The sequence below is a fragment of the Planococcus citri genome, chromosome 5 (assembly GCF_950023065.1).
Source record: "Planococcus citri chromosome 5, ihPlaCitr1.1, whole genome shotgun sequence".
Taxonomy (NCBI): domain Eukaryota; kingdom Metazoa; phylum Arthropoda; class Insecta; order Hemiptera; family Pseudococcidae; genus Planococcus; species Planococcus citri.
Window position 1 is genome coordinate 62,694,354 of NC_088681.1, and position 18,067 is coordinate 62,712,420.

General features: G+C 35.2%; 1 protein-coding gene across 1 annotated transcript in view; it reads right to left on the bottom strand.

The window, feature by feature from the left end:
- Positions 1–17,650, bottom strand: part of LOC135849512 (G-protein coupled receptor dmsr-1-like) — a 387,918-nt gene extending 370,268 nt beyond the window's left edge. The window contains exon 1 of the mRNA XM_065369987.1: positions 16,512–17,650. The gene's annotated coding sequence lies outside the window, so the exon portion shown is untranslated. The remainder of the gene's footprint in view (positions 1–16,511) is intronic.
- Positions 17,651–18,067: the final 417 nt, after the last annotated feature.

Sequence of the window (18,067 nt, forward strand, 5' to 3'; positions counted from 1 at the left end):
CTGACTTAATTTTACCACCAGGTTTTTAAGTCAATAAATAAAAATTTTTGTCAGTTTATTCAGCTGGTTGGGTAGGCTTACTACCGCGTTCCGACGTTGTTGACGCGTTATCCGCGGGTAATTTACGAGAACCTACTATACCTAGCTATGTAGTACCTGATACCTACCTAGCTACCGACTAACATCTCAGGTGGAAGGCAAATATACTACTACGTCGTGAATTTCGCAAGAATAGGCGATATTTTTACATTATTCTCGTTTATAGTAATAATATATGTATCGTAATACACGCGAAGAAGAGTACCTATAAAGCTGGCTTACTCGACGTAAGCAAGATGATGATACCTCGACCCGAAATACCGATGCGGTCGCCCAGCGAATAGCTACAGAGGTCTAGGCATTATACTTCATATAGGTAGGCTACACATGCGACGAGTTTATCGAAAGTAGGTATTTTTTTTCGCTTTTTCTCGCACCGAGTCGAGAGAGTCGACGTCGCCAGTTTTTCCCTGGAGACACGAAACCGCGTAGTTCGCGATGACAGATGTTTCGTATGCCATGATCTATGATGTTGTAGAGACTTTACGCGGATATCGCACTACTAGAGCCCGTCAAGGATACCCCGAGCTTAGAGAGTGCGTTATGGCTGTGAAGCGGATAAGAGGAAGAGGTTGTAGGGCTCAGCTGCAGAGGTGAGGGTAAGGAGAAGGAGAGTTCTTCATGCACAAGGTTAGCTTACGTTGGCTTAAGGGAAAAAAATTGCAAGATGAGAGATCGAACATCAGGAGATGCAAATGGATTGAGGGATTTATTTTCACGCGGATCTGTGGATTTTTCACATTTGCAAGCAAGACTGACCAGATACAAAGATATGAAAATAAAATATCACAAAATCGAAGAGAATGCTACAAAAAAAAGCAAGCAGATTAAGGCTTTGGAATGCTAAAAGGCATTCGAAAGATCACTTTTTGGATTTTTAATTGCAATTAGAAAATTTGAAAGCCGCTTTCCATTGACTGAAATTAGAGTGTTTGGAATAGTAAAATTAATTTTAGTAACTACAAACAGAGTTGCACTCATTGATACCCCCTTTAGTCAGAAATTTTCAAGATAAAAATAATCAAAAATGTGGGTCGTTTTTCAATTTTTTTTTTTTTTTTTTTTTAAATATTTGATGGAATTTTGTTCATCCAATAAAAATCATGGCCAAATACCTCGAAAAGGCTTCCTAAAAACTTCAAAAACCTCTCCGGTGAGAGCTCAAAGTTGAAAAAAATTGAAGAATCCTCAAATATTTTTTAAAAAGTCGTTTTCGTCGAGTTCATGAGGTTCTCAAAACCATCAAATTGGTCAAATTTTCAGTCTGCATTGAAGGTGTCATGCATAACCTAAAAATTCGAAATTTTACCCACGTCTTGTTGAGGCTATTAAGCCGATATTTCTTTGTAAGCTCTTTCAAATTTAAAAAAAAAAAAAAAATCCAATATTGATTTTAATGTGCTGAAGAGCAATTTTGAACACATCTAATCGCAAAATAAAAATCAAAATGATTCCAAAAATATCTGAAACTGCTGCTCAAAATTTGAGATGACGTATAGCTGACAGATGGCACTTGCAACATTTTGCACAAACCTGATGATTTAGTATGATTGATTGTATTGCTTTATTTTCAACAATTTTCGTGCATTTCAATTTGATGAATTATTAAGAATTTTCGGTATCTGGGGTCCGATTTTCACAGTTTTGGTGATTTATTTCATCACTTGAATTTCACATGTATCATAGTGATAGTCATATTTTTCATCAACTAATGCTAGTTTCATCATTTTCATCAATTCTGACGTCAATTTCGTCAATTTTTCAGGATTTTCACGAATTTTACTTTTTTATTATCAAATTTTCATTACAAGCTCAGAATATTTTTAGACCATTTTAGGTTCCCGCAAATTTTCCAATATGCAACAATTTTTTCGATTTCAGGAAAATTTCTGCATTGTTTAATCAATTTTCAAGCATCTGAATTAAAATTTTTCTTATAAGTATGTATGCTCAAATTAACACATGAAATCTTGATTACATTTTTCCGATTTTATCATCCTTTTGCTGTTGTTTGAAAACGTCATGTTACTTTTCCGCAATTGGGACTACTTTTCATAGACTTATCGTTATTTTTGATAATTTTTAATTCAATTTTGCAGATTTTCTTTCATTCTTGGGGTAGTTTTTTTTTCGTAGAATTACTTACTTAGCCTTTTTATAAAAAAAATGTCCTACTTTCTTGAAATTAAGACGACTTTTTAAAGTCTAATTTTTATGCCAAATTTGCTACTTTTTTTCAATTTCGGCAACATTTTTCATAATTTTATCATTTTGTTATTAACTTTTGAAAAAATTTCGTGCCATTTCTGCTGATTTTTCGTTTTATATGCAAATTTTTTATCATTTCACAATTTTTAATAAATTTTCAAGAATATTTGCTGCAAATGGCTCTTATAGTCGGGGAGCCCACTTGAGGATAAATTGCACCCCCCCCCGTCGATCTTCCGGGACAACATTTTTCTTAAAGGGGGAGTCCTAAGGAACATTTCTAGCCCTTGTACTCAAAAAAAAAAGTGGCCCTACTTACAAAATGGCGGCCATTTTGATTGACAGGTCAGCCGAAATCGCAGATTTTGCGTTCCAACATAAGACTTGCACAAAATTTTTCAAACTGTACAAAGGTAGATCGAAAGATCAAGCAAAAATTTATCACATGTCAAAATTTCAAGTGCTATAAAGTGCGTTTTTCGATTTTTGGTGAATTTTTGAAAATCAAATTCAGGCCAAAAATGAGGGGAAAAATCAAAATTTTACCAAATTGACCAAGAAAGCTGAAATTTTGGATACACCCTATTTTCGACATGCCAAATCGATTGGAAACTGTTTCAAACCGTTTTGAGTAGTTCTGGAGCTTCCAGCAGATTTCTTTAACTCGAAATTCCCTCAAAATTCCATCGAATTGTAGTTGTAAAGCTGAAATTTATTCTAAAAACTAATTTCAATACGCTACGAAGTCAACTGCAGGGGAGTTGTGGTGCCTCCAGCGATTTTTTGAAAATTACTGGAGCCTTCAGTAGATTTTTGAAACTTTAAATGTTCACAAAATTTCATCAAATGTGACGCGGCCAGCGATACCATACCATATGTCGGCAAAATTTTTTTTCGTTTTATTGTGGTTTCTGGTAGTGTTTTTCTTCCTCTTTTCAATGGTGCAAACAGATTTTCAAAATATTAAAATCTGACAAATTTTCAAAATTTCAAAGTTGCGTATTTTTTGAAATTCAAAAACCAAAATTCTGAGAAAAACGTGTTTGAAAGTTTGGGTTATTTTTGTAACATTTTTAAAATTTTTTTTTTTTTTTTTTTTTTGATTTACTTCATCTTTTAATGGTTTTACATCATAATATTTTTTTTTTTTTTTGACATTTTTTTATGAAAAGCACTTTTGTAAAACCGGTTTTTCACCACTAAAACGACGTGTTTGAGATCGGTGGGTACACCCATTCCAAAGTATAGGCTTCATAGTATATGAATCGACAAAAAAAAAATTTTTGATATTTTCTGACTTTTTCCATGAAAACGCGATTATCTCAAAAAAAAGTTTTCCGACATATGGTATGGTATCGCTGGCCGCGTTACAAATGGAGATGGAAAGCTGAAATTTACTCTACGATCCAATTTTAACACCCTCTGAAGACGACTCCAGGTAGGTTCAAATCATTTTGGAACCTCCAGCGCCTTTTTGAAAATTACTGGAGCGTCCAGTAGATTTTGGAAACTTGAAATTCCTGCAACATTTTACCAAATGAAGTTGGCAAGCTGAAATTTACTTCGAAAACTAATTTCAATACGATATGAAGTCGACTACATGGTGGTTTCAAATGGTTTTAAATGGTTTTGAAGCTTCCAGCTAAATCTTGGAAATTTCAATTTTCCAAAAAACACCATAAGACCTCTCAAAAAGTGACTGGAAGCTCCAAAACGACTTGAAATCCACCAGCAGACGAGTTTGTAGCGTATTAAAATTAGTTTGCAGAATGAATTTTGACTTTCTAGTTTCTACCTGCGTTTGATGAAATTTTTAGGAAATTTAAAGTTTCAAAAATCTACTGGAGGCTTTAGTAATTTTCAAAAAATCGCTGGAGGCTCCAAAACGACTTGAAACTCCCCTGCAGTTGACTTCGTAGCGTATTGAAATTAGTTTTTAGAATAAATTTCAGCTTTACAACTACAATTCGATGGAATTTTGAGGGAATTTCGAGTTAAAGAAATCTGCTGGAAGCTCCAGAACTAGTACTCAAAACGGTTTGAAACAGTTTCCAATCGATTTGGCATGTCGAAAATAGGGTGTATCCAAAATTTCAGCTTTCTTGGTCAATTTGGTAAAATTTTGATTTTTCCCCTCATTTTTGGCCTGAATTTGATTTTCAAAAATTCACCAAAAATCGAAAAACGCACTTTATAGCACTTGAAATTTTGACATGTGATAAATTTTTGCTTGATCTTTCGATCTACCTTTGTACAGTTTGAAAAATTTTGTGCAAGTCTTATGTTGGAACGCAAAATCTGCGATTTCGGCTGACCTGTCAATCAAAATGGCCGCCATTTTGTAAGTAGGGCCACTTTTTTTTGAGTACAAGGGCTAGAAATGTTCCTTAGGACTCCCCCTTTAAGAAAAATGTTGTCCCGGAGGATCGACGGGGGGGGGGGGTGCAATTTATCCTCAAGTGGGCTCCCCGACTATTAATAAATAAATAAATAAATAAATAAATAAATAAGATCGGTTTTTGTAATTCTTGGGCAATTTTCGGGAAATGAGCATAATTGTGACAACATTTTATCAAATTTTCATTATTATCAATCATTTTTATGCCAATTAGGTAAGGCAATTTTTCGTTGATTTCGGAGAATTTTATGCAATGTAAATTATTAGATTTTCAGTAAAATTTGAACATTCTTTTGTTAAAAAACTTTTTTTTATTAAACAAGAAGATTTCTGAAATGCAAAAAAAAATAATTGGAAAAGTCGAAATTACTGCAAAAATTGATAAAAAAAATGATCAGCATTGAATGAAATTTTATAAATATGATTCAAACTGTTCTGCAAGTGTCTTTTTAACATAAGTAAAAAGGAGCAAAATTTTTTTTTTAAATTGTAAAAGTTTAAAACACAAAAAAATGGTATAATGAGATAAAATATCACTTTTTTTTTGTAAACAGTCAATGTAGGAAAATCCTAGACCAAGCCTTTCCAGATCTCAAATGAACAGCAAATGATCTTATAATAAAAATACAAAATTGAAAACATACATGAAATTCGCAAGGAGGAGGGGGGAAAGTTGTTGTTTTTTCGTCAAAAATCTGATTCCCATAGAAATCTGAAACGGGCACTTTTGAATAGAAAACAAAATAAAGTTGGGTGCATTAAGGTCAGGAGGGAAGAGGGGGTGAGGGTTAAACGTGTTTGTTTTTGGTTTTTCAAAAATTCAATTTCGGTTAGATTCGAATGGGACATCTCAATCTTTTTTTTTCTCAAAATACGACACCAATTTTGAGAAGGAACTTCAAATTTTAGTCGCAACGAGTGGGTATATTTTTTTTTAAATTCAACTTCCTTTGAAATTTCATCAGCAATTTTTTGTTGCTATTTCAAATTCTAGCAATTTTCACCAAATTTTTAATCATTTTTTTTAAATTTCCAAAAAACCGAAAATTTTAATTTTTCGAGTCTTGATTGAGAAAAAAATCCCTTTAGGTAATGTTGAAAAATAGTACCACTTTCAAGATTAGAAACCCTTAATACGTATGATGAATGATTCGAAGTAAAAACCAAAAATAGCTCCGTGATCAGGCGACGCGGTAGCGTTGCCACCCCGCCCTCCCACGGTTTCAAGCGCGTAATGAAACGCGTTCAACCATAGGCGGCGCAACGCCAGATGGAGTTATATTCTGTAACTATTTCGTAATGCAATTTCCCCGAGTTTCAAACGCAATTTTCTCAAAAACTATGCGTTTATTCAAAAAACGCATAGATAATTTTATTCTTATTTTTCAAATACCTTTCAGAATATATAAGAATAATTTTTGTACGATAAAAATTCGCGAAGTTTCAATTAGCCATTTTTTTGTCATTTTGGCGAAATTGTTCTTCAACACTTACTCAAAGTTTGAAGGATTGGCCGAACCAATTTTGATGAAATTTGGAATATAGCTTTGATTTGTTATCCATTACTGACTAAGGGTATGAAATTGCAATTTTTTTGAAAATTGACCCTGCACCCCCCCTTTTTGGGCCCCAAAAATTTTCAAAATCGACCCAAAGTATCAAAAGGCACTTCTCCACCACAAACTTGATGTTCATGCAAAAATTGAGCTTTGTAGCCCAATTACATCAAGCTTGAGTGGAGTCTAAAGATGCTGAAAAATGACAAATTTTGAAAAAACGAGCAGTATATTTATCCAAAGTACAATCAAACCAAAGCTGGGATAGATGTACGTACATCAAAAGGCACATCTACGATGTTCAAAGTACATTTGAACAAAATTTCAGCGTGATTTGTGCCCTATTCGAAGCTGTAGCTTTGTCTAAAGAAACAGTAAATTTATAATACTAATTTTCGCCATTTTTGATTCTTTAGACAAAGCTACAGCTTCGAATAAAGTCCCAATCACGTTGAAATTATGTTCACATATACTTCAAACACCACAGAAGTGCCTTTTAATATTTTCCAATTGATATGAGCTTTCATTTATGCGCAATAATAATTATTATTGCACATAAACGTTCAATATCAAAATGTCCCTTAAATTTAAAGCACAACACGTGTTGGCGGCGTTGTATGCAGTTGAAATGCGCTAAACCGTTGAGCAGCCTAGCGGCTGAATGATTTAAGCTTCCGCTCGCCACGCAGTAGACTCCGGTTCGAACCCCATCAGAATCAAAAATTTTTTTTCAATTTTTAATTTTGTAAGCTGATTTTTTCAATATGATTTTTATTTAACATGTTCAATTTTTAAAAATACATTGTAAAAAAACGTTTTTCACTTCCTAAAGTACAAATTTTCTTTTGCCCTTGTTTTTTTTTAAAAAGTAAACATGGAAAAAATTTCATTATGCAAATTTATTTAAAACAAACAAGATACATTTTTTCACCTGAAAAAACATGGTTTTTTTTACTTCTTGAAATGACGTTTTGCTTTACTTTGTTCAGGTTTGTTTGGTTCTCATTTTCAAAATTTAAATTTTTAAAAAGTTGACATTTAAATTCCAAAATTTTGAAGCCAAAAAATGGAACCTGAAAAACACATCGTTTTTCACCTCTTGAATTTTTGAACGTTTTTTCACTCGCATCACTCAGTTATTTTTTCTATCCTTTTCCTAAACTAAAAAATTCCATTTTGAAACTTCAAAAAATTCAAAAAGGAAAATATTTTTTAATAGGTATTTTTATCAATTATTGGTAAACTTGTCATTTCATCTCTCATTTCATTTTAGAAATTTATATTCGCTATTTGTCATTTTATTTGACAAAATTGAAAGTCTTTTTTTACTGATCGGCGAATTTTTGGTCAACCCCTTCTCCCATCACCCTTGAAAACCCACTGTTTTTATTCCAGTCAGTTTAATGACAAATGTCCAGTAATCTGTCCACTCTCTGCATGCTCCTGCCACCAATGCTATTTTCATTTATTAGATTGAACACTTCATCACAATAATATAGAAAAAAAAGTACTGATATCCTCCAAAAAAACTCTTCAAAAAAGAATTACACCTCGCCCTCTCCACGATTCCTAATGAACCTACTCCATGAACAAAAATTAAAAATTTCAGTAAGAAAATGTTATGATATCATGGTGGAATCCGCCCCTAAGAAAAACAACCTACCACTTCACCATTTATTGTATAAGACAATCTATGAAACAGCTAATGAGCCAAAAATTTGGGCGGACAGATCCCTCAAATAAGTTTAGTAATCTAACTTGACTCTGGAGTGTGGAAGATTTGTCAGCCCCCAAATTTTTGGCTCATTAGCTGTTTCATAGATTGTCTTATACAATAAATGGTGAAGTGGTAGGTTGTTTTTCTTAGGGGCGGATTAAAATTTCGAAACACTTTGTACCTTTACAAATGATACTTTTATTATCGCGTAATTTACGGAGGAAAAAGCATCCAAAAGAATCGAGATCATTCGACGATCATCGTTAACCGCTTCGCGAGAGGAGCAAGAATTGGAGAAAAATATGATACTATGTCGTATAATATACTCTTAAATTTAGTAAATTCGACATCCCGTAGCGGAAGTATATGGCCGAGATAGATGTGCAAGATTTCCGGCCTTGCAGATTGAGTTTTAGTAATGAAATATTTTTCAGGCTGCTCGCGAATAGCTCGATGGCGCCCTTTTCTTACTCGTATTCTTGAAAAACGCTAACAAATCGTTCGAGTCGTTTCGTCTTAGTAGGCGATTTTTTTTATTCGCCGCAAATGAAAGGAAAAACACGGCGATGAGATGATGAAAAAGGCGAATACGCGAAGAAAAGACACAAAAATGTACCGGCTAAAGAGACGTTCCATAAGGAGTATAATACATAATAAAGATGACGATTCGTTAATAAATTTATAAGAGGTCGTATTTTTTTTCGTCTTTTCACACTTTTTCGTCGCATCAACGACCAAGTTCAAAAGCTCAAGAATTTCTTTCTCTTTTTTCTTTTCTTGCTCGTATCTATACAAACATACGGATATTAGAGAATCGCAGCTCGAGTAGAAAGGAGAAAGAGGGAAGGTTGGAAAAAGGGCACGAAGTTGAAAAGATATAGATATTAACGTTAACGTCGAGTATACAGCAGACAAACCTCTTGTTATTACTTTAGACGAGATAGACTGTTTGAGGAATAGATGGGGTGACGAGCAGAGAAAGAGACGGAGACGAAATGATACTTGGGCGTTCAGAAGAGAGGCTCGTCGACGTATTAAGACAATGAAAATTGGTAATTTTTTCGCCGGTCGCGTCGACGTCGACGACGTCATCGTCGCCCATCATAATTCGAAAAACAGAAGCAGAAAGAGAGAACGAGACCGTGTAACCAGACTTGAGGGCATCGTTTATCATTTTTTCGAATATAGCTTTGTACGAATCGCACGAACCAACGCCAGGCGACTATAACAGGAGCAGGAGCGATTTGAGAGAGTAAGTAGAGGATGAGGCAGATAGGACGACCATGACGATACGAAACGATGAAAGAATTAAACGCGATTATTGTATTTGATAAATGATACCGCAGTAACTCCGAGCCCGACATAACGATAGTAAAACGGACAACAACGGATAGTGACAGATTTTTCTTCCATCTTTCTCCATTTTTACGTTTAAAAGGCACGTGAGAAAGGAAGAAAGAAAAGCAGAAAAGGCAGGCAGCAGGGATGAGCCAGATATACGCTTTCGTGTAGTGATGGCTGCTCAACACGCGACAACGATAAGCATTCGGCATCGTTTGACCGGTGAAAAATGAATACGGTACATGGTTTTCGCGTTTGAACGATATTTCTTGCGTATAAGGCTAATGCTCTGCTCCTTTCGAGCTACCATGTTCATTTGTACGACTACACGATGATGACGACGACGACGACGACGATATGTGTACCAGTAATGATTTCATTAGAGATGAAACGAAATTAAGGCGAGCTTAATTAATTACAAAATGGACCTTTAGCCAACGGCCGTCGTAGGTACGCTTCCTCGTACCGTCATCGTCGTCGTCAGTCTCTTTTTTGCTCATTGATAAATAAGGTACGAGTAGGTAGGTAGGGTATACAGTGGGTAATCTAGAGATACTCTCACACGCTAGCTTTTCTCTTATTAAGTGTTACGTTATCCAAAGGTATCATATGTGTCAATAGATGAGACGTGTTTCGCAGTTGGTGAAAAGGTTGGGTAGGATGTTATTCCGCGTACAGGTTGTTCAGAAATTTTTGTCTGCATTGTACCTGCTTTCTCACAAGATATTTAATGTTGATATAATTGTTGATTTATCGAGACTTTTTTGACAATTTTCAGCAACAAAATAAGAACTTTTGCAATTTCTGGCCAAAAAAAAAACTGATTTTTGGCCAAATCAAACAAGATTAAGTAGTACAATTTTAACAAAAAGAATGGGTCTTCTCATTTCTTGCATTTTCTGGGAAAAAACGAGGCTTTGAAACAATTAGTATTACGAAAAGAAGTAAAATTTGGAAATTATTTGCAAAAAGAACAGCTTATTTTTGGAAACTTTGTTACAAAGAGAGAAGTTTTTTACAATTATTTTTGGCAAAAAGAAATTTGACATGAAATTTCAACAAAAATCAAGACTTTTTGTGAATTATTGGAGGAAAAATTAAACTTTTTGGTATCTAATTTCTGGAAAATAAGTACCCTAAAGTGAGATTTTTGGATATTTTTTTGAAAAAAAAATTGAGTAGTAAAAATATAACAATTTTTTGATTAAACTCAGCGATACTTTTCAGTTGCTAAAAAGCTAAAACTTTCGGAATTTATAGGGAAGACTTTTGGACAATTTTTCGCAAAAAACTGAGAATTTTTCGGCAATAAAAATAAAGACTGACAATTTTTGGCAAAGACAGAAACTGACAATTTTAGTAAAAAGCGCAAAGAAGGAGGGTCATCATGGGCATTTTCGTGCCCCTCGCTACTTCGAGACTTGAATGGCCTTTTCTTATAGGGGATGGTCCCTATTAATAATATCGGGTGGGTCATTCCATGTCAACTCAACCAACGTTTTTGGGTCATGTCCTTCGATTTCGCACAAATTTTTATTACTATATCTACCCACCCAGTAAGTAAGAAAGCCGGTGGGGGGCTTCCATTATTTTCACATTGTCTCGAGGTACTCAACTTTAGCAGCCCATTCCTCCAAAACTATGATACTTTGATCAAAACTGATTTCACAGTTCAAAAGGGCATTGAATTTTAAACTTTTTAGGTATTTTGAAATTTTCAAAAATTGAAAGTTGAACTTCCAATTTGAAAGTTCAAATTTCAAAATGGCGCTGTAAGTGGGAGCTACCATTTAAAATTTTGAAAAAATTTCCATAGATGTACATTTTGATACTTTCTCGAAATATTTGGGTTTCGAGATGGCACTCGTTGACGGAAGGGGAGCACCCCCACATCCAATTTTGGGTGAAACTTTCAAAAAAAAATATGGGGCATGTGACATATCGAATTCTATGTTTTCGGTAACGCTGAACACGAATATGACGTCAAATTTTTGATAAGAGCCCATCCACGGCCCCCAGCACCTCCTCAAAGGGGGTAAAAGTTCAAAAAAGCGTTTTGTTCGTGTGACACATGGAATAGTATGTTTTTGGTGACGCTGAACACGAATATGACGTCAGATTTGTGATTGGACCCGTCCACGGCCCCCAGCACCTCTCCAAAGGGGGTGACCCTCCCATAAATGGTTACATTCGTGTGACACATGCAATAGTATATTTTCGATATCGCTGAACACGAATATTGCCTTAGTTTTTCGAATCGACTTCACCCATGGCCCCCAGAACCTCCCCCAATAGGTAAAAGTCCAAAAAAATTGTTGGGGGCCGTGGATGGGTCCAATCACAAATCTGACGTCATATTCGTGTTCAGCGTCACCAAAAACATACTATTCCATGTGTCACACGAACAAAACGCTTTTTTGAACTTTTACCCCCTTTGAGGAGGACCTAGGGGCCGTGGATGGGGTTCAATCAAAAATCTGACGTCATATTCGTGTTCAGCGTCGCCAAAAACATAGAATTCGATATATCACATGTCCCAGATTTTTTTTGAAAGTTTCACCCAAAATTGGAGGTGGAGGTGCTCCCTCTCCGTCAACGAGTGCCATCTCGAAACCCAAATATTTCGAGAAAGTATCAAAATGTACATCTATGGAAATTTTTTCAAAATTTTAAATGGTAGTTCCCACTTACAGCGCCATTTTGAAATTTGAACTTTCAAATTGAAAATTCAACTTTCAACTTTTGAAAATTTCAAAATACTTAAAAAGTTCAAAATTTAATGCCCTTTCGAACTGTGAAATCAGTTTTGATCAAAGTATCATAGTTTTGGAGGAATGGGCTGCTAAAGTTGAGCACCTCGAGACAATGTGGAAATAATGGAAGCCCCCCCACCCGCCCCCTGAGGGGGCTGGGACCAAACTGATTGCGGCTTTCTTACTTACTGGGTGGGTAGATGTTGTAAAAACAATTTGAGCGAAATCGAAAGACATGACTTTCAAAATCGCCTTTTTTTGGTTGAGTTGACATGGAATGACCCGGGTGATATTTTCCCAGGGGAACCCATAGGGGGGCTGTGGGGTGGCCCCAAAGTCGAAAATTTCAAAAAAATTTAGAACCACTGCTCGAAAATGTAAAAAATTAAAAGTAGCGAATATATGTTGCTTTAACCCTTTGGAGGTTCTCTAGGTTTTCGGGTTAGAAAATTGAAGTGCCTTAATGAGTGTGATAGGGTACATTGCCCAATTGGCCAAACCACAAAAAAGTCGAGCTTTTGATGAAAAGTTTTATTGGAAAATGAAAGTTTCCAAAAAACACAAATGTGACATTTCCGAAAAAATTGAATATGTGCAGAATTTTTTTTTGAAAAAATGAACCAAAAACATGTGTCAAAAACATTGAACAAAAGCACTCTTTCAAAAAATAAAATAAAAATTGAATTGGAAAAAAATAAAAAAACAAGGTTGAAAAAAAGTCATCTGGCAGTTCACAAATTCAGCGAGAATCAAATCTTGTTGGCAAAAATGCCTTTGTTTAAAGCATGAAGAGAAGAAAAATCTATGCCGCTATACTTACTCAAATAGAGGGAGGGAGAGGTTAATTAGGAAGAGAAAAGGTTTTAGATAAATTCAAGCCAAATTTTTCTGGGCTAAAAGCGTTTCCATTTCAAAAATATCTACCTAACGAGAAAACAATATGAAAAAAAATGCATGGAAATTACGAAGATTGATTGAGAAAATGATAAAAGCAATTTCTGTTTCTGCGAATTTTGGCAAAAAAAATACTTTCTGACAATGCTGAAAAAAACAGGAACTTAATGACAAACATTAGGCATTTTTTGACAATTTCATCGAAAAAAAAACCTTGTTTGGTAGTTTCGGCGAAAAACTGTAGGACTTTTTATAAAATTTCGATCAGAATAAAGTATTTTTTGACAACTTTTACACAAAACGAATCTTTTTGACAATTTTGGCAGAAAGCAAAACTTTTTTGACAATATGAGGAAGGATTTTTTTCACAATTTTGACATGCAAATGGAGACTCTACAAAAACCGTGTCTTTTTCGAAAATTTTGGCGAAAAAACTCGAATTTTTTGGCAATTTTGTCTGAATTGGACCTCTATTTTTTAATTTAGGAAAAAGCAGAACTGCTTTGCACTTTTTATTTCTGTCAGGAAAAAAAACTCTATTCAGCAATTTTGGAAAAAACGGGCCTACTTGGACAGCTAGCGAGCTATTTTGGCCAAAAATTAGAACTTTTTACAATTCTGGTAAAAAAATGAAACCTACGTAGTACGTACTCATTTTTTCAAAGTGAGAAATGACTCAAATTAATTTTTTTTCCAAGTACATATTTTGTGCAATCTACATGGTGCTTAGCTGCTTACTCTTTCAAAGAAATTATTTTTTCTGATTTCTAAATTTTTTCAATTTTCCAGACCTTTTGAATATATCAACTGCACTCAAGTGATATGGTGGGGTGAGGAAGGGGGTTGGGTTCGAATTTTTCTAAACCTTTGGAGTGACGACGACGAGTGAATATTACAAAGTGTTTAACAAAGAAGACCACATGCTATAGGACGACATAAGCAGGATTCCTAGCTGGAGATTTCTTCAATTATTATTGTTTCAATCTAACGAAGAGGAGAGTTTAAATTTATTCTAATCAAAATGTTTTCATTTTCAAAGAGTACCTACCAGAAAACTTGAATTTTTTTCACCTTCGAAATTCTAGAAAACCCAAGTAGAAAACAGCATTATTTGGTAGATATAATTTTTACAAAAAATGAGATGTCTTATTTGGCATTTTTGAAAAAATAAAAAAAAATAAAAAACATGAAGAAACAAACCCAATACCTTTTGAATTTTCGATTTTGGCAAACAATATGAGACTTTATCACAACATTGACAAAAAAAAACCAGGATGTTTTTGCAAAATTCTGGATAATATTCGAAATTTTTTACAATTTTAGCAAAGTAGAAACTTTCTGACTAAAAACCGGTCTTTTTATGGCAATTTTCGTAAAAATCAAAGCTTCTTTGATGTTTTGGCGTAAAGCAAGAATTTTTCAAAGAAATTTTAGCAAAAATTACGACTATTTGACAATTTTATCAAAAAATATCTTTCTGGCCATTTCGACGAGACCTTTCAGACAATTTCAGCAAAAACGTGACGTTCTATAAGTAAGTAGTTTTAGAAGAAATTGGAACACTTTCAGACAATTTTTAGCAAAAAATGAAACTTTCTGACAATTATTTGGACAAAAAAAGAAACTTTTTGACAATTTTTAGAAAATTTTGAAAACTTTGGCACAATAAATTAGGCTTAGGACTTTTTGACAATTTTTTAAAAAAAAGTAACTTTTCATCAATTTTGATACAGTTAGATTTTTTGAAGATTCTGACATAAGAACGGGGCCATTTGGTCATTTTTAGGGAAAAACGCGAATTTTTGACAATTTTTGCAAAACATGAAACTTTCTGACAATTTTTACAAAAAACAAGAATTTTTTGACAATTTGGCACAAATTAGAACATTATTGACCATTCTACAAAAAAAAAGTAATTTTTTGTCAATTTCGACATAAATTGGATTTTTTGAAAGTTCTGACATAAAAACGAGACCTTTTGGCCATTTTGAGAGAAAAATCACGAATTTTTGACAATTTTGACAGAACATGGAACTTTTTTTAGGCAATTTAGGCAAAAAACGACATATTTTTTTGGAAATGTTGGTAAAAAAAACATAACTTTTTTAAGCAATTTTGTCAAGAAACGGGACTTTGGTTTGTAAATTTGGAAAAAACAAGACTTCAACAACAGCGGAATTAGCTCGACTAATTAATTAGACATTCTGGTCTTTTTTATTCTCTTCGAATCAAATGAAAATAGCATTTTCCCAGGACCTTTCTCTTATTACATGGAAAATTAACAATTTCTCTTCGTTTTCCATCCATTTTCTCAACTTTCTGCACAATCCACGTTAGAAAAAAACAACCTAACAATTACGCGAAAAAATTCGCCAATTTCCACCACCTGTATTAAAAAAATGAAAGAAAAACCAATTCAAACCGAGCGGAACAGCTAAACCTGTCACATTATCGATCAAATTCGATATCAGCGAGATCCCTTTCAAGTCGTATAGGGCCTCTGAGGGTCGTCAGGTCGACCAGTCGTTCAACCAGTCTGAGTAAAAATTAGATAAAAACGATGGAAACCGATTCGATATTGTACAACAACACCGCATACATACTTTCGTGCAACTTGGCTTGGTTGGCATATTAGTACATAGGTAACATTTGCATTGGAAAAAAAAAGCAAAGAGGAAAAAAAACCACTGCCACACACGCATACCTTATCTACGTCAAAGACTTCTTACGTAACTCATATTCACTAGAAAATATCTATCTATATCCCTTCTTCGAAAATTATGCACCAACCACTGCGTTGACCAGAGCCGGACATCTGTTCCTTACCTACACGAGTACGAGTAGTTACACATATTATAACACGTTCTTCAAACTCTAATATCATACAGAATTCGAGGTTTTCCTCTCCCTTCACCCCTCCTTCCATCTGTTTCCTCTCACGTGTGATAATTTTGGAAACATTTATCGCCCTTGGAATCAACTAAGTAACTGTCTGGTAAATGGTAGCCCATCTTGGAACGCCACCACGGTCAGGAGGCCATCAGGTATCCTTGACTTAGGAAGAACACGTCATAGAGATATCTCTATCCTTTCACACATCGTTGCACTTATCGCACCAGGTAATCAAATTTTACCTACCAAAAAAAAATAGAACCAGCGAGAAAATAGTATCTGTATCAAGTAAGTAGGTACTTGTTGATCAGAAAAAAATTTCCACTCGTTGGTTCGTAAATCAAATTAAAAAATTTACGCTCATTTCTGCGCGAATATTTCACATTCACCCTTAATTATTAACACTGAACAACTCGAGTCTCGAAGGCTTCATTAATCAAAGCCCGTATATAACGATACAGTTTTTCAAATTCACACCCCACCATACCTCACCTACACCGAATAAATTTCTTTATCAAAATTCGTTCCAGTTTCGAGGTAATTTTTCTCTTAAAATTCACGTCAAAGTGATAAGAAAAACTGGGTCAAAAACGCCACCATTCAAGGGGAACCCAAAACCTTACACATTACACAATTCACACAACGAAACTCACCTGGTCCCAAAAAAAGCTCCAATCCAGAAAAGAGCAGAAAAAAACACTCCCGAAAATCCACAACGTACACAATTTGAGAATTTCTTCGCGAAAAATTTTCAACCGAGGAGGAAAAATTTTTTCCAAAAAGTCGAACTTTTGATAAAAAATTTCTTGGAAAAATATCAACGAGCCTTCGTCACGCCGGTCGAACTATCGTGCGAATACTGATAAAGACAGGAAAAAAAACTAGAGGAACACAGTGTTGAAAAAGCACACAACCAGCACACGCGATAAGCGAGCCGAAAATTACACGTTGAACTGAAAAGTTGACTACGACGACGACGTGTTTTAAGTCTCTCACTCACATCGCGAATGCCACAACTTGGATTTCTCGGTTTTTTCGGCCAATTTTTCTCCCCACGTCCGTCGTATCAGTGTTCTGTAATAACTTGTTGAGAAAATTTGGTCGCGACGAGTCGAGTCGAGTCGGTATTCGGTCGGTCGTAAGTCGTAAGATATCCACTTCCAGCCACCACCGTCAGTCAGCGAGAAGAATGCACGCCTTCTCGTAGATACATACGATACTTTTCTCTCAAAACGTCAGATTACGGCGAGTCGAGTCGCCGGCGCATGCATATCAGGCATTAAATTCACGCTGGAATCCGCGAGGCGGTGCGAAAGGGGCATGGGGCAGGGTAAGAGCACGTTATAACGCCACACTCTGCACACCTGTTGATAGGCGAAGGCGACTACGGAAAAATTTCCTTCATTTCGACTCACTGTGTGGTTTTCGCGGTTTGGAAAACTCGACGACGAAGGGAAGCTTCGCCTTGTCTCTCTCGCTGTAGAACGCAATCGTCGTCGTCGTCGTCGAGAGGAAAACAATCAAATAAACCAAAAGTAAACCGGTTCGATTACTCGATTATGTAGCTAATTTAACGTAGGTACGGGCTGACGCACCGACTATAAATCGAACATATATAACGTACTTACTATACGAATTACGAGCTTGCGAGGGGCGAAAAAAGAGAGTAAAAAATAGTATACGACGTAACAGAAAAAAGAGAGAAAAAAACTCTCAAAGTGGGCAAAAAAATATCCCTAATTAAATAAACGCGCGAGCTGCTCGAGTATATTATAGTACGTATACTCGTACTACTTACGCTACCCAATTACGTTGCTATAATACGAGCCATGTAAAATAATACAACATTATGATAACAGTACTTGCTGTTTTTTTTTCTCTCTCTTTTCAACATACATAAACAATATGCACGGTGCACACGCCAATTGTACGTAGTAAATCGCGATGACGCCATCGTGGTCGACGATTCGCTTCTGTTTTACATTCTTTAGTTCACTTTTCTTTCTTTCTCGATAGAGTTAACGTTTCATTTTATTTTTCAATAACGCCACAATATACATATGTATACGATTATACTGGTAAGTAAACGTCGCCAAAGCCATGGCCGCGACCATTACTCATTAACCCAGTTGACTGACTGACGAAGTGACGAGAGTGACGCATTCCACGTAGCGAAAGACGCGAGAAATCGAAAAAGTGGGGCGAGGGG